Here is a 4,639-nt window from a genome sequence, read left to right on the forward strand (position 1 = left end):
TCAGGAGGCTGAGGCAGGAGGAGTGCTCAGAGTCCAAGGTGAGGTTGCCCACAGACTGAGTGCAGCGTTACCCTGGAAGTTATTGAAAGTCTCTAGCTCAAGAAAAAATAATAACGCCAGAGATATGGATTCAATAACTGAAATCACAATTAAAAGAAAAATATATAAATCATGATTGAGGGATTAAGTAAGCACAAAGTCCTTTTTAACCATATCTAGTCATTTTGTTCACTAACATTCCTATTTTCATCATGTAAAGGCCCTTAATTTTTAAATATGGAGGAAGAAGACATGTTGGAAATGTGAGATGAATGACACTGCTTTTAGTAGATTATACACTCGGTGGGATTGCCCTGAACGTGGTTCAACGTGGGCAGCATCTCAGCTCAAGAAATCAAATCGCAGAATCGCAGCATAAACATTGCAATAAAGCGCTACCTCAACCTAGTTGCTGCCTTTTTGCTACAAATAGAAGATTTGTCTCTCTCTCCCGTAGAGACGAAGCACCGATTGCATATCCTTAGATTGCTGTTCATGCGACCTCAGAAAAGCGCAGAAATATCCTGGCTCTGTTCACTTTTACTCTGTGTGTCACGTGGATGAGTTACGTCCCATGGTTTAAATCAGGGGCTGCCCTGTATTCTACTGTGAAACATGGATAGGGAGGGGAATTCCTGGGTGGTGATGATGTTTTCAGTTAGTATTTCTCAGTGATGTTTGAAGTTCTCTGGGCCCGGAGAAGCGCCGAGGAAGTCTCTCCTGCTCCCCTCAGCATGTGCTGGGCGAGTTTCATGAAAGCCCCCAAGTCTCCACGGGGCTTTTCCCACTTGTTTGTTACTTTCCTTGAGTTCTCCTGATATGGTCTCATGGGGGAAAGTATAGGGGTGTCATCAAAACAAATTTTAACTCTGAGAGATGATGTAAGCCTAATGAACTGAATGAATTAAGCGCCCCTCCTTCTTCAGAAAAAAAAAAAATCACATATAGGATAGGAAGCCTTAAATCATTTCTATCCAATCAGAAAGGCAGAGAGATTTCAGGGAAAGAAATTTGCTTCTTCTTTCAAGGTGAGTGAGAAATACCAGGGCTATTTTTATTATCTGTTTGTCTTCTCCGAGGCGGGCCTCACTGTGTAGGTCAGTCTGGCCATGAGCTCACTGTGTAGCCCGGGCTGGCCTCAGCCTTGCACTGATCTGCCGGCCTGCCTCAGCCTCCTGGCGAGGGCTTGGGTCGCAGCTGTGCACCCCCACGCCCTGCTGAACTGGCGCGAATTTCAGGCTCTCCTGCGTCCGATATGTCCCCCGTGACTTTTGGATTTTGACTGTAGACACGCACAGTCAATGCCAGCTGACTCTCTAAATATGTTACGAAAATCTCTATCTCTTCTTGAACTGCTGTCTCTTGGAAAAGGCTGCATATTAAGCCTAAAAATTGATTAACTGAAACATTATCCTTGAACAACATGACAGGTGAGATTTTAAAATGGCATTTAGCGAATGCAAGTCTCAAGCATGTCAGAAAACGTCTAATGTGCATTACTGAACTCAGCACTTAGAATCCGTTAGGATTCAGGTTCCCAGATGAAGTATAAACTCTCAGTTTCATTAAATTTTTAGATACATACATTTACATTTCATTCTTTGTTTTATAATTAAAGTATCAATTTAATATAAATAAAAACTTAACTGCATGTTGCAACAATAATTTAAGGTAAGACATCCATAGAAATATTTCGTGAACTGCAAATGATTATTCTTTAGAATGGCAAATGCCAAAACATGCAGATATTTTAGTCTTTCATTTGTTTTCTTACAAAGTGGTTTCTGGCACTGAAAGTGGTTTTTTCACTTTTATTTCTTTATTTATTTGATGCTGGGTCTCACTACACAGCTCAGACACATAGTGACCCTCCTGTCTGAGCCTCCCCAGAACTGGGATTACAGGCATGCACCAACATGCCCAGTTTCAGTGGCCTGCACGGCACGCCTGGGGTTCTGGGGCTGGTACGGCCTTGCTGGAGCCTCATGTGGTGGCAGGCATCGAACCAGGGTCCTTGTGCTTGCCAAGCAGGCACTTAGTCCGCCGAGCTATCTCTTCAGCTTGAACACAATGTTGTATACTGGATAATGCAAACTTGATTACATAGAAATAAATAGAAGACTTTAAAAAGTTATGAGGTAGTGAAGAAATCCCTGAAGCCCAAATAATTCTTAACATGAGCATATATATGTGGGTATATATAAAGACAGACACTCAGTCTCTCTGAAGGCATTTAGACTCTCTCTGCTCTAATAAAACAAAATGCAGGTGCTTACCTGTGTACACTGATACATTCCCAAGACCTCAGAGGTATTGTCTTTGATTCAAACAAGCTGGGTTGGATGAAAGAATGTATATATTCAGAGGGATTAAAAAATACACATTAAGGGATATAGCTCAGTAGAATAAGCACTTGCCTGGCAAGCACAAGGTCGTGAGTTCAATCCCCAGTTCCACCAAAATAAATAAAAAAAGAAATAATGAATAATAAATATACACTAAAATTGAGTTACACTTAAAAACAACTGCAAAATTCATTGAAATAATTTATATTGATAAGTTTCCTGCTGGATTTTTGGGTCTTTTTACACAGTTAAAAGCATCGCCTATAGTCAAAAGCTAACATGGCAAATCCAACTTCCAAATTCAACATTAAAATTTGAGAAGGAAATAGACCAGGGTGCATGTGTGAGGGGGAGGGATCTGACAGGAGTGAGTCTCAGATGACAAGAGCTCAAAGCTGCCAGGCGACCTCCAGGCTCGCCCTGCGCCCAGCTGCGTTGCCCGACTCAGAATCGCCAGTGGGCACCGCTGTGCAAGCACTCCTGGAACTCCTGCCACTGCCTGCTCCAGGGGGCTGGCGACTTGGTGCTGGGCGCCAAGAAGCGGATCCGTGGAGTCTGTGCAGGTGGACAACCGTGTCCCAGTAAACAACTTCCCCCACTGAGTTCAAGTAATAGAGCAGTTTGATATCCCACTTCTTCTCCATGGGAAAATGATCTTGACCCAGTTCCAGGGCTTCACTGAGCTGATTTTGAAAATGAAGGTTGTGAGCTCAAGAGCAAAAGCTGACGGAGCAGGTCCCCGCGTTGCAGCAGTTCTGCTTTCTTGTACTTCTCACTTTAATTTTATTACATGAAGGGTAGCACATATTTTTGTAATATTTGGGTAGTACAATATTATATTCTACTACATGATAAAATTGAAGAAATAATTTAAGTGCTCTTACATCTGCTATGAAAATGCTCAAATAAAAAATTTAAGTGAAGTATGAATTGTACTAATTTACTATTATGATATTCTGAAATAAATAATATAAAATTAAATACTAAAAATTACATGTATGTCAGCATAAGGTATATTTTAGCAGGAGCAGACCAGCATGCTGTGTGTCTCAACACGCTGCCGATCACTAAACACAATACCATTAATCAAATCTTGGCTAACTGGACTCAACACATGTTTTTAAATGTCGGTGTATCACAACTTCATTTAAAACATGAAGGAGTAGAACTCAGAGTACATAAAGAAACAGAGCTTAACTGACTGTAGTCTACGCATATTTTTGGAATTTTAACAAAGATATGTTGCTTTGTGAATTTGTTGATAATGCTCCCTATGACTTTTAAGAATAGTAAGTCCCCTCTACAATTGGAGATCAGAGTGACAGTAGAAGGCATGACTGAACAGCACAACACATTTAAATAATATTTTCTTTAAAATAAAAGGTAAATGGACATTAATTCTCACAACTCTTCAATCTGGGTGATGCCACTGTGATTTATCCCAAAACTCTTCTCTTCACACAACTATCCTGTTTTTCTTTCCACTGTCTGAAGCAGATCTAGAAATCTTGTTTTGTGATTATCTTGGCATCATTGTGGCTGCCTTGATATCTTGAATAGACTCAAAACATTTACTTTTCATCAACAATTTAACCTTGGTCCCAAGTTCCGCAAAAATAATAATAATAATAATAATAACCTTGGAATAGAGTCTGATGTTGGAGGGCACAGATGCAGGGGGATTTCAACTACATTTTTTAATAAGACTGACATTCGACTGGATGGCCCGAGGCCACAGGATTTACTAGTATTGACAACAAGTCCTTGACACCCTCAGAAAACGCTTCTAGAACTGCTACTGAAAGTGAAAAAAATATTGGGTTGTGTGAGTAAAGTAACAGGGAAGGTTTTGAGGCTGATTTACGCCAGTATGCCTTACTGTAATAAGTATGCTTCTTTTCAACATGTGCTGTAATTTTCCAAAGCCCTAGTATGTAAAGAAAGAAAATGTGATTCAATTGTATAGAAGAAACGAAGCTTAATATTTTATATTAACATACATATGATTGGCTAACAATATCTGCACTACAAATAGCGTTGACTTTTAAGATTTTAATCTATGTCATAACAGGGTATGTATTTCTCATAGATAGCTCATTTGGAGAAACAGAAAATTCCATTCTTTTTTTAACTTTTACAATGAGAACCAAAAATTGGAATTAAATTGCTTTCTAGAATAAATATCTCATTTCTGTGCGTGGCCATTATAATTTGGTCAAAAATTCTAAGAAAGGCGTAAAATTTCCCTTGTTCTT

Source organism: Octodon degus, unplaced genomic scaffold, assembly GCF_000260255.1.
Source record: "Octodon degus isolate 3935 unplaced genomic scaffold, OctDeg1.0 scaffold00239, whole genome shotgun sequence".
NCBI lineage: Eukaryota > Metazoa > Chordata > Mammalia > Rodentia > Octodontidae > Octodon > Octodon degus.